Source organism: Hylaeus anthracinus, unplaced genomic scaffold (genome assembly GCF_026225885.1).
Source record: "Hylaeus anthracinus isolate JK02 unplaced genomic scaffold, UHH_iyHylAnth1.0_haploid 12000, whole genome shotgun sequence".
NCBI lineage: Eukaryota > Metazoa > Arthropoda > Insecta > Hymenoptera > Colletidae > Hylaeus > Hylaeus anthracinus.
The window spans coordinates 9,878,800-9,892,047 of NW_026534347.1; the positions used below are offsets into that span (position 1 = coordinate 9,878,800).

Consider the following 13,248-nt stretch of genomic DNA (forward strand, 5'->3'; position numbering starts at 1 on the left):
TCGGACAACAGTTTAAAAGTACTTTACTGGAAATTTGATGTTTTCTAATTCGTACGGAGCAACAAACTAATGTGTTTACGTTACAAACTCTGCTGTAAATGGTTCGTCATAAGAATCGTACAAATACTTATTGCTTCTATACTTTTATCCACTTTTCGCATTTTCTTTTTTTGTTAATTTCACAAATTATATTAATTAGTAAATGTTGTTTGGACTATATCTATCGTAGAGACTTCCGAGAATATGTAAAATATCATTGAATCCAAAAAAAAGAAGTTAAGAAACTACAATTTCACACAAAAGATTTTTGGGAAATTGATCGGTGTACGAGTACATTCTACACCCACTGTATTTCTCAAAAATTCTACTTTCTATTTAACTACACCCACAAAAATCCATGTTTTGAACCCGTTACAGCGGAAACCCTCCCTCGTATAGTCCCACGAGTCCGCTCGATTGCGTCCAAAGGACTCAGACGCGAGGTCCTCGGTAATCTCCAAGGGAAGTTGCTCGTCGAAGGGTCTCCGTATCGGTCACTTCGGCGGCGGCTGCGAGTTTTCAATCGCGCAATACCGAAATTAATTTCAATCCACGAACGGGGATGCGGTAAGACGGTGGCTGGCCACGCTCGAACGATCACGAATGTCGCTAAGATTGGGCCGATCCACCGTCGGAGAGAGAGAGAAGCTTCTTAGATCTTCCGCGGTGCTTCTGGTATATATAAACCAGCTCTCAGCGATGCCTTAGCGAGCGAATAGAGGGAGAGGGTTGGTCGAGTTCGTAACGAGATTTGCTCGATGTCCACGAACGGTTTAAGCCTGGATCACGTTCAAGCGTTTAGCCTTCTTTCTCCTGGTTCGTCTTCGACGTAAACGTTTTCGACGATTCTATTTCACCCGCCCGAGTCTCCCCGGCCTCTGCCACTGTCTCTTCGACGTTTCCCGCGACCATACGCACCCCCTCGGATCGAGATAAAGCGGATAGATCGTGAATGCACCGCGAAAGATGCTCGGCGAATATTAAATATTGGTAAATTAAGATTTTATTAAACGAGATGAAGTGATACATTATAGTAGTATTAGGCGTATGTTCTAATTGAACGAAATGAACATTTTTAAATTAAAATTTGGTTTATATCGCTCGAAATAGTTTTCAAGAATATAATAATATACGAATCGTATCAGAGATATGCATTTATAATATGTTCGCATTAATCAAAATAATTGGAGAATGAAATATTATCAATTGCAATCAAGTCATGTGTTATAATAGTTCTACATAGATGCATCAATGTATGGTTAAATTATGATTGAATTAAATGAATATTATTAAATACGTTTGAATGAATGTTTTTAAATTACAATTTGATTTATATTATTCAAGCTAATTAAAGAATTGAATAAAATATCAACCCTATCAGAGATGTGTATTTATAATGTGCTCACATTAATCAGAGTAATTGCAGAACTAAATATTAAGCTGAAATGTTATCAAATGCAGTAAAATGATATATTGCAATAGTATTGAATGTATCAATGCATATTTAAATTATAACTGAATACTATTAAAAATACAGTAAAAACTGCAGCGTTCTATAAAAAGTTCAATACACCCAGATAAATGAATTATTACATTAAACACACGAAACATGACGTACTTAATTAGTCATTCGAATCATTCTGGACCATAACTATCTTATTATTTTAAACAGTGTATTCTTACTAATGGCACCGAATCTTAATTTCTATTAGATAGTGCCTATTTACTATATGTATCTATTATACACGTGTCTCTGTTCTATAAGTGTATCTTTAATTACATGGGTCTTTACTATATGTGTCTTTATTATACGTGTTTCTACTGTATGCGCATCTCAACTTTGTACACGCTATCCTTTCCACTTCTATCTCTTCGACATCGTTTCCCGTGCCCACCCACCCCCCCCCCTCCCTACTTTCGGATCGAGATAAAGCGTATAGATCGCGCATGCACCGAGAAAGAAGCTCGGCGTACCGGCAAAACGCTTCCGCCCAGACCACCGCGTATGATTTATTCCGGCGCGAAGCACCCACCAGAAATATCAGATACCCCTAATGAATTTCTGGCCTGGTGTGGGTGCGTGTGTGGACCAAGGGTGGAGTGGGGATGCCCGACTGGAAAGAAATATGGGGTGAAACGACGACACCGGAGTACAACGCGCGACCTGACCGAAATATCTTCCCGTCGAGTGCCTTTGGATATCCTGTTAACACGTTCGTTGGCGACGTGTCGGTCACCGGTGACCGGCACTTTCAACTTGCATTGTCCTTGGAAAATTGTACGACTAATGAAGTATAGTACACAAGTATAGAAGCAGCAAAAAAAGAAAATATTACGTGATTTACATAAAACGTGACGTAAAAGTACTCGAATTTCAAAGTTTTCCATGATTTTGGTGAAACGATAAAAAATTAATCAATAAATTAATGCAGCTAATAATTAACCCTTTGCACTCGAGAGGTGACCCCCAGTCACCATTACGTTTCACGCAGCAAATCTACAATACCTAATGTTTCTTTAGGTTTCATTTCTTTGGAGCTCCAAGTGTCGATAAAATGATTGTCGGCGAGGTAAAGGTGATCTTATTTTCAAATCTAGATAGCTTAGAATTCGTGGCAATAGAATGCTAAGAAACATCTCGAGTTGCTGTTAGATACAAGAAAAAAAGGCCTCGAGTGCAAAGGGTTAATATTGTCTGGGATACAATACAACTCATTCATGTCTGACCATTTCTCGCCGATTCTACTCACGGAGTTCGTTAATCCTTTGCACTCGAGAGGTGACTCCCAGTCACCATTAGGTTTCACGCAGCAAATCTCCAATACCTAATGTTTCTTTAGGTTTCATTTCTTTGAAACTCGAAGTGTCGATAAAATGTGTTAGGAAATATATCGACAGCGGCTTGGATCGTGGCAGCGACATCGGCTGATGTCGATTATTTTTAATTGTTCCTTATGCGCTCTATGCGTACGATCGCGACAATAGTCCAAGTTCATTTATATATGTACCTTTACGTAAATGAACATTTACTTTATATAGTGTAAACCGCGCGTGAACAGTTCATCTACACCTTAACCCACAAACCAAATCTGACAAAATGATTGTCGACGAGGTAAAGGTGATCTTATTTTCAAATCTAGATAGCTTAGAATTCGTGGCAATAGAATGCTAAGAAACATCTCGAGTTGCTGTTAGATACAAGAAAAAAAGGCCTCGAGTGCAAAGAGTTAAATATGAAAGAGCTTTTTAAAAGCTTAAAAATGATATATGTACAACATTTGCAGACAAAGTAAGAAACACACGAACGTTTGCTTCACCCTAATGATAATTAATATCGTGAAAAAATGATGTTAATAATAGACAATCTCGAGCGCAATGCGAAAGACGATGTTGCTATTTGATCAAATGTAAAATAGAACAAAAATGGAGCGAAAAAGGGATAAGTTGAGCGACTTAGAACGCGGCGTGGTGAGAATTCAGCCGGCTATGAGATGAATGGCACGTGGCCCGCATGAGATTGAGAACGAGGAATATTCAGCACGGAATTCGCGTGAAATTAGGCGTGAAATACGCCGTGCGCTTCGAATATTTCTGCCACCGACAGATTTCGACTTTCCTGTCAGACACGGGCTTAGACAATCCATCGATCTGCCTCCTGTATTCGCCCGTGAACTCGGAATTCGTCGCGGCTCTTTTCCTGCATTGCAACTCTCCTAACCCCAACCCTCGCAACCTTCATCAGACACGGGACTGCCAAAAGACTTTTCACTGAAGGGAGGATATCACCTTGGACTTTCACAATTGACCCTGTCGAAAATTTGTTTCCTGGGGTTTATTATATATGTATCGAATAATGGAAAAAAGAAATAATTTTTAGTTGGATTTTTCAAATAAAATGATGATACTGGATTGCATGGCAAGTCTTCCTTGAATGACTCTTTAATTGAACCCTCTATGCACAGTTAACCCTTTGCACTCGAGGCCTCTTATTGTGGTATCTACCAGCAACTCGAGGTGTTTCTTAGCATTCCATTGTCACGAATGCTAACATTATATTTACTTCGAAAATGAGATGTCCAATTTGAGATTTGAGAAGCAGGTCACCTTTCCCTCAACGACAATCATTTTATTGGCACTTCGAGTTCCAAAGAGATTAAACTTAAAGAAAACCTAGTGGTGACAGAGTCACCTCACGAGTGCAAAGGGTTAACATTCACGCTCTATTAACAGCATGTAGACACGTCACTTTGGATATTAAACTTAATAAATTATCAAACTTAAACTGTAATGCTTCTACTAAACGAATCGAAATTACTTTGACCAATTATTACTTGGTACGTATTAAAGTCTAATTTATACAAAACAGTAAAAATTGAAATACATACAACGTGTTTGTTAGAAATATTGAAAATCAAAAAAAAAAGAAAAATATACACGTCGAATTGAGTAATCTCCTCCTTTTTCGAAGTCGGTTAAAAAATATCCAACTTGGACAACCTTCGCCTAGCTTCCTCTTTGGCAGAATTTTATTATCCGGCTCTCTTATCCGCAATTCTATTAGGTTGTCCCGAAAAGTTTCTTTCGTTTTATTAATAAGTAATACATACACAATATTTTATGTCTAATGTTACATTATTGAATTGTGTACGTTTCATTTTGCTCCATTACTGTTACACCATGAACATCTAAGAAATTAGATTGTCTATTTATATAAACACTACCGCGCAAAATAATTGAGTGCAAATTACGAAAGAAACTTTTAGGACAACCTAGTATTTATTTGTATCATCAACCAATTCCTAAATAAAGTATCCACGTCCATAAACATGGAAATCTAGGCCAACGAACGAATTCGCGGTGAGAAAAGTAGAAAGGCGTGAGAATGTAAAACGCGAGGAGATCGTTCGTTGCTGGCTTTGGAAAGTCCGGTAGCACGTTTTGGTTATGGAGATTGGTTTCGCCGCTGGAATACAAAGTGGTGCCGTGTTGTGTGAAACGTAACAAGCGAAAGTACGGATATATTCTTGGACCACGTGTCCTTCGATGGTCCGTCACGAATTTATTGAGATTGACACTTGCCTTTGCCTTTGCCTTTCACGTCGAGGCGGTTTAAATTGAAGTTACATCGTTCGCTTGAATTTACATTCGACGATCGCTGACGGTACCTAAGCTGAAACTGGAGACTTGTCAAGAGATAGGAATGGTCCAGCATGGATCACGTCAAACACACTGAAAACACCCTGAAGATTTCAGACATTGTAAACTATTGTTAACTCATTGTTGACTCCCAGATAAATTTAGTACGTTTTGTCCTGAGAGCCAAGATTTAATACAGACGTGTAATGTGAGTTATTATTTTGATAAGAAAGAGTGGTATTAAATTTGTTATTTTCAAACAAATATATTATAATGTTATGACTATGATTGCATGATTATATGATTGTTTATATAATAATATACAATATATAATTATACATTATTCTTCAGGGCTTAGATGAAAAGCTAATATTCAGATGACATGACACACTAGTCTATTACCTTTTTCATAGATTTCGATTCTTATCAAAGAAACAACAACAAAGTCTGGCAAATCTCAGTCTGGCCATTTTACATACTATCAAAAACGTTCTAAAATAATTCAATAATAAAATCTAACAAGTTTTAACGCAACCATGATAGTCCAGTAGATCCTGCTTTGAAGCACTCTACTATTTATCACAATTAACACAAATTTCGTATATCGCCAAAGAAAACTCCAAAATTCCAAAAGCAACAACAAAGTCTGGCGAGTCTCGGCCGGACCACGATAGCAGACGACGCTGAATGACCACAGCAACTGAAAAAGATTTAAATAATCATATATATCGAACGGGGCAATAAATCGCAGCGTGTCCATCCGGACTCGCCCCAGCATCCCCACCCTAACTACTGGCATCTATAGCAATGGGGTGGACCAGTGATATATGTCTTCCCTATAACAGCCAGAATCAAAACACCGTCCTCCCCCTGGTACGGGGATGTTTGTCCTTCGGCCAGCGACTTCTGCGGCAGACAGTTGGTATCGATGAAATCGCTGTATTAATTAACAGTAAATTGCGGGTTACAGGAGGATACGAGTCTCGGAATTTTTATTTCCGCGGATGTTATCCATTTATTGCGTTATGTACGTTCGACACGGGACTGAAACACGATTGAATTTCGTCTCGAGGAATCTCTGACTTCATTGTTAGAAAGGGATAATATGGCATCATTTATCAATCTATCTATTTTCATATTAATATATATGTTAATGAAGGTGCATCAATAGATGACGCTGTTTAAATTTTTAAGGAAAGAATAAAGAAGATGAATATATATTGATTTGATCATTTTAATTCTTTAAATTTCAATCTGTATGAATTGAACAATGAGGAAAGAATGAGTTTTAAATTAAGAGTATGCATTTTATAGAATTGTATAACTTTGATTGTTCCTTTAGGGTATACTAGATCTGTCGACCACTGAAACAAACGATTTTATGACTTACATAAATTATTAAAACAAGTCAACAATACTCATTGGCGTATCAATTATTTCATTTACTTCAAAACGAGCTGAACTGTGATTAATGACTGATAAAGTATGTAACTTCAATTTTTTTTTCACGCTTTGCTGAATTATTAAGTCGCTACGTCGCCCATTTCTGAACGATAGAACCTTCCATCAAGCAACTAAACACATTAACTCCAAAGCTGAGACAATAACAATAAAAATAAATCTGTATAGGATTCCTAAATCTAATTCGAAGTTAACAAATTAAATACCACATACAAATATGAAATTATCCAATCGTCAATAGTCTCAAGACAAAATTTTAACTTTCTAGAAACTTTCACGAGTTTTGTCGCGACAGCCAACGGTGTTGAACGAGTCTACGCGAATTTGAATACATTACTTCTACCTACAACTATCTCTCGTATCTTCGAACATAAAACAGCCACGATCCAAAACACCACGTTCCCTCGAGAAACCGCGAGGTGCGACAAAACGGTTCCGGTAATTCCGAAATCGCGATGCAACACCTGGTGGCGCGGGAACGAGAAGCGCCGTGCATACTGCAGCGAACACTTGAGAAACGTGTTAAAACGTGTTAAAACGCGTTGCAGCCCTCGACACGCCTACGAGACCGCCGCTATTATGATCACGGAGTCGCTCAACGTGCTGTATCTGGTCAGGAACAAAGTCCTGGCGCAGAGGAGATTACGGAGCGTTGGTGGACGTTGGTCACTTGACCGGTATTACAGATGTAATATCGTAAACAATGTCCCTCTCAGCCGGAGCCACGTTTATATCTGCACAAGTCACGAGAAATCCACCCTCGCCTCCCTCCGCGCTGGTCAAAACCGGAGAACCACCTTGCTTTCCCTTCTCTATCTCCGCGTCCACCCTCACGCGAACCCTTTGCAAGCGTTACCGGTGTTTACTGTTGAATATTCATTCTTTGCCCTGATACAGCCGCGAACACGAAGTGTCCACACATTAACCAGTGCTCCAGGCTGACCGCCCGCTTCCACCGTAACCCTTTCGCTGCTTTTATTGGCAGGAGGGGCGGTGTAATCCTGGCCAGGAGCACCTCTGATCGGGGATTAAAGTGGCGTTAAAATCATCATGGACACTGGACATTGTAGAGATTTGTTAAAAGGTCCACTTTGGATAGGTTGAAAGACTACATAATACATAAACATACACATTCCTTAACACTTTATTTACCGGAAGCCTATTTATAGGCTTTTCAATTGCAGTATTTAGCTAATCGAATTTATGTATTGTGTCGATGGTTGCCTACTTACAATGTTCAGGGTTTGAAAACAGACTTGGTTTTCAATGTACCCAGTAACAGCACGAAGGAATTATTGTCAGCCTAGATCGGAATATGCTACCGTAGAAAATTCTTTTTTAAATTAAAGAGTATTTCTAAATAGTCCGGTAGATAAAGTGTTAAGCATTGCTTGCTTAAGATACTGCATGGTTTAAAAAGAAAAACCTATAGCTACTTCATGGCGATCCAGACATGTTTCTCTTTCTGTAAGTTAAATCTTAACGTTCATCTCTTCAACTCCTCGCAGTATCCTCGTTCCTGAAACTGAATAATGAAACCTGTTAGAAAGAAACTCGGTGTATTTCTCCATCATTGCTTGCCTAAGATACTCTATGTCTTAAAAATATGGACCTACACCCATTTCGGGGCGATCCAGACACGTTTCTCTTCCTGTAAGTTAAACGTTAACTTTCACCTCAGCTCCTCGCAGTGTCCTCGTTCCTGAAACTAAATAATGAAACCTGTCACAAACAAACTCGTTATATTTCTCCATCATTGCTTGCTTAAGATACTCTATGTCTTAAAAATATGGGCCTACACCTACTTCATGGCGACCCAGACATGTTTCTCCTTCTGTAAGTTAAATCTTAACGTTCATCTCTTCAACTCCTCGCAGTATCCTCGTTCCTGAAACTGAATAATGAAACCTGTCACAAACAAACTCGTTATATTTCTCCATCATTGCTTGCCTAAAATACTTCACGTCTCAAAAAGATGAACCTGAATCCCTTTCACATCGAACCACCCACATTTCCCAACTGTTAACTTCCACGTTAACTCTCACCTTTTCGCCTCTCCTCGCCAAGCGCCCCCCTTCCCAAAAAACAGTCGCCTGATCACGGGGGCTCGTTCATTCTCCTCAAGTTATATTCCGTTCCTGTATTTACGATTACGTGGGATCGTTTCGCCGTTCCCTGCGCCAACCAGCGAGCAGAGATTCTCTTCTTGGTACGGTTTGCACCAGGCGATTTGTCTGCGACGATGTTTACGATAAGCATAAACCCGCGAAGGAAAGTTTCGAGAAGCCACCACAACGAACTATCGTGGCCCGGGCGTATCCTGACGGTTAGTCCTTCGAAAGTCCTAGTCCTGGCCCCCTCGAATCCCGTCGAGGTCTTCCCAGAAACCGAGAATTCGAGACATGGCCTGGGCGGTCTCTTAATCGTAACTTGCGGCCTGATAGTAAGCAGGCGAACCTATACGGGAGGTCTATTTTTATTGTTCCCGCGATAGTACAGCGGTGCGTCCCCGTATTTACAGGCGAAGGGGGTGGAGGAAGGCTCGGGAAGGGTCCCTTGCATAAACGCTCCGACAGGACTCCAGCTTTTTCACGTAATTGTCCATTTCGATGGTAACGAAACCTCTACGATCAGGGAAAGTTCGTCAATCGGGCGATTGATCCCTTGAATTTAAGATATCTTGACAGGGGGCTTGAAAAAATGGGGATTAAGTGGACGAAGTTTCTATAAGAATATTCCGATTCGTCAAATAGTTAATTTAGTTTGTAACACTTTCAACGTATGCTAGAAAAATTTCTATTGTATTGTATGATGTCATATTTTATTACACGATGAATTAGCGTCCATTGATGTATTAGGACAGGTAAGTATCCCATATATCAAAAAAACTCTTTCAAAAAAAGTACACTATTTAGTGTCCATTCAAAACGTGACGATCGATATAAATGGAAACAATTCTAAAAAAAGAAAAATACTATTACAACTAGAAAAGAGTTAACTACCAATTCGACCAATTTGACTCATGTACTTCAACTTAAAGTCATTCAATCTTCTACCAGAATTTTTTAGGACGATTATTATAACAGAGAATTATTATATAATTATCGATAAATTAGTTTGCTCCTCCTCCCTCTAATTACGAAGATATAGTTGAATGAATAACAGATATATTTCAACCTAGGCAGTTTTAATGTTAAACTGCATAGCAAGTATAGTAAGTTTAAAAACCACTAAACTAGACACTCGTTACTAAACGAGGTTTCGACGAAACTAACTCTGTTCAGCTTCTTCTGCGTGCGACATCCACGCAGAACCCTTCGATTACGTACGTATACCTCGACGATAAAACCTCCTTTGCGTGGATTAGTCCGCTCAATCAGGAAATATACTCGGGCCCCCATAAAGTCCTTCCAGCGTGCAAACCCCTATGTGCGCCCTATATACCACCCTCTCTATGTCCTTCCCTTCTTTTACGCATCCTCGTGCGCTGAACACTCGTAGAGACAGATAAGACTTCCTATCTTAATTGTGACGTACAAAAATATTCAAAAGAGTTTGTACGCATCTTTCAGATTCATTAGCTTTATCAACGAGTTTCAGGTTTTTAGAGTTTTAGTGCCAATGCCACTAATTTTAATGCTATACAATAATACTTTTTGAAATGATTGCCACGATATCACGAGTTCTAGTTGACCGAATAACATCAAATTCGTAGTGAATCTTCAGCACGCGTGCCTTTATCACCTGAACCACGATTTCCAAAATCTGATTGTTCTAAATATCTCTTTTTTAATATACAAAGAACAAAATGAATACAAAAGGTCGATGTTCAAACTTAAAAGTGCTGCCATTTTTTTAACTCCTGATATTTCATAATTATTCTGGTTCGGATAATAGAGACGCTAATATTAATGAAGATGTTTCTTGATTTTTTCATTTCGGATAAGCAGAACGCCTGAAATCGTGGCAACCACGAATATACTATTTTAAGAAGGTACTGTACAAGATCGCTCGTACTACGTTTAATTTTGATTATTTTTACCTCCGAAAAACCCTTTATAAAAATTCCTGATAAACAAAAGAAAATCCTCGAAAACAGAACTAAAAATTGACGCACTAGACTAGAACAGCCCCTTAATTCCAAAATACTGAAGCCACTTTTAGAAAACACTTTTAGAAAACACTTTTAAAAAAATCCCTCATGAAATTACTTGATACGTGGCATTCTCCCCGTAAAAATTTCACCGATATAAGTGAAATCGAAGTGTCTCGCGGGCGCGGGTCCGGAAATAGCAATAAAGTTAACCACGTGGGAGGGTTTGAAGGGTGAATTGTTTAAAACTACCCTGTCGCGTGTGAGCCCTCGTTGTCGAGAATGAAAAGAGGTTATAGATATGAAGAGTTCCGGGGGATTTGTAGCCATCTATACGGCATCTGTATTATAGGACCGATGGTAAGAGGGAGCGACGTATTTCGCGGAACATTGAGCCCCATGGACTTTAAAACACACCCGAAACCGAATCCGTCTCCGTGTACGTTCGGAAAATTCCCCTACCCGATGCGTGCAGAACCGTCCGCCTTTTCCAATCGTATAATACAACCCCCTGCGCTGCAATTTCGCCACAATCACTTATCCTTCTCAAATGAATGGAAAATATCTCGATATACTCCGATGCAACTAAAGAGTCGTTCCTCCAGAAAGAAAAAGAGGATACAGAGTGTGGATTTTATTGAAGTCAGACAGGACTAAGGACTGTCAACTAGACTGTGGATGTTTATGCAAATTTATTCACAGTCTTCAATAGACTGCCAATGTTTATGCATATATGAGAAATTGTAATACGAGTAAATCTATAAGAATGTGCACAAATGCTAAACAATATAAAATATCAACAATAATATACATGTTATACCATTTAAAATATAAGATGTACATTAATATAAATTTGAATTCTTTCTTTGTAATCTGTGAAAATACGAATTTCCATGAGCATCCGCAGTCTAATTATCACTATTACACGATTCCATCCATTTTGCCAACTATCCTATCACTTTTTGGGAAAATGATTAAGACGTTTTTCGTTCTACCTATAACACTGTGAACAGTCCTTCGTGAATTTGTTAAGCAGGACCAAAAATCTTCATTTTTGAACATTCAAGGAGTACTAATAATATTTGCTACTAATTTTTATAATCATATATAAAAATCTACAAAATGTCCGTTTCGCTACCGAAAATGTGTCTCGTGATCGGTCGAATCGACCCAAAACCAAAAAATGCCATTTTTTGACATTTCTAAATACCTCTAACCATTTAACACGTTCACTGTCAGACTAATATTCTTGAAAATTTCTATTGTGATTAAATTTTATTAACAGACTATTGAAAACTACATAACGAAACATTTATTCTGTTATTTATTTTTGTAATTTCATTCAAAGTTATTTTCTTCGACGCTCGACTATCAGAATTCATTGTTTTTATTCAGTAAAAAGCAGCCACAGATGGGTGGACGTGGCGATCAACGTGTTAACGCTAATCGGCTAGGAAACGTGTTTCGTTAAAGTGCATCGCTATGCTCGCAAATTCACCATTGTGCACTGTAAACGAAACTTGATTACTCGAATTTCGACGATGAGACCCGTAAACTTTCGACCGAGAGTGGAAGCAGCAAGAGAGGTAACGGGGTTGCACTTTCAACTTACGGTGGCCGAAGTCAATTCGATAGCAGTTAACGAATTGTTGGGGGCGAATAGAAGGGGTTTGCGGTTAACGCGAGGGGTCTTCGAGGGAGGGGGGGGACGCATAATACATTGTTACCCCATCCACCGTTGTTCACCCCCTTCCACGCGCAGTAATTTTCTCTGTGCGCGGGAACCGACATCGGGGGTGAACTATCTCATAATTAAAATTACCGTGCCGCACGTACACATCGAGAGACCGTGACACACGTGCACGTGTTCGAATGTTCGATTCGTTTTACACTTGTCACGGTCGATCTGCGTGCCTGTTGCTTGTCGCTTAATTGTTACTAATGGAATTAGCGCTGGGTGTTCCGACGACAAGCACTGTAAAATATTAAACGACGCACGCGACGAGTTGATTCGAGCAAATTTTATTTCAAGCTTTCCGATACCTCTGCCAGGACTTTTTCAAATCACAGGCAATTGAATTTTATGCGTTAATTAATTAGAATAATTTTATTCGATGAATATACTTGGTTTACTAATTTTTAGTTGAAACACATAAATAGAATAATACGTTTGGAGGGTGAATTATATACTACGATTAACAACTTAACAACTATTTTGTACGTACGGTTGTAATTTTTAATATATGTAAATAGAGAGACAATAATTAATTAGATAATATATATACATATTATATAGATATTATGGAATTAATTTTCTATTTATATATACAGGGTGTCCCAAAAGTCTGAAAATTGTGTACAGTGTTGTTTTACCTATTCAGTCGATTATCTATTCTCAAAGACACGAGTCTCCGAAGTATATTAGGCTAATATATAGGGTGTCCCAAAAGTCGGGGAGGAGCCGGAAATGGGGAGTAGCTGAGACGATTCTGAACAACAATTTCCTTTGCAAAAATGTC

General features: G+C 38.8%; 1 long non-coding RNA gene across 3 annotated transcripts; it reads right to left on the reverse strand.

The window, feature by feature from the left end:
* Positions 1 to 6,449: 6,449 nt before the first annotated feature.
* On the reverse strand, positions 6,450 to 11,731 carry LOC128890448 (uncharacterized). 3 transcript variants are annotated; one of them, XR_008460618.1, is made up of 5 exons: positions 8,682 to 11,731; positions 8,442 to 8,530; positions 8,253 to 8,344; positions 8,073 to 8,161; positions 6,450 to 7,653 (listed from the first exon to the last, which is right to left on the reverse strand). It is a non-coding gene; the product is annotated as an uncharacterized LOC128890448 (long non-coding RNA). The 3 variants fall into 3 exon arrangements; XR_008460619.1 differs by having other exon boundaries at positions 8,063 to 8,161; XR_008460617.1 differs by having other exon boundaries at positions 6,450 to 8,161.
* Between the last annotated feature and the right edge of the window lie 1,517 nt (positions 11,732 to 13,248).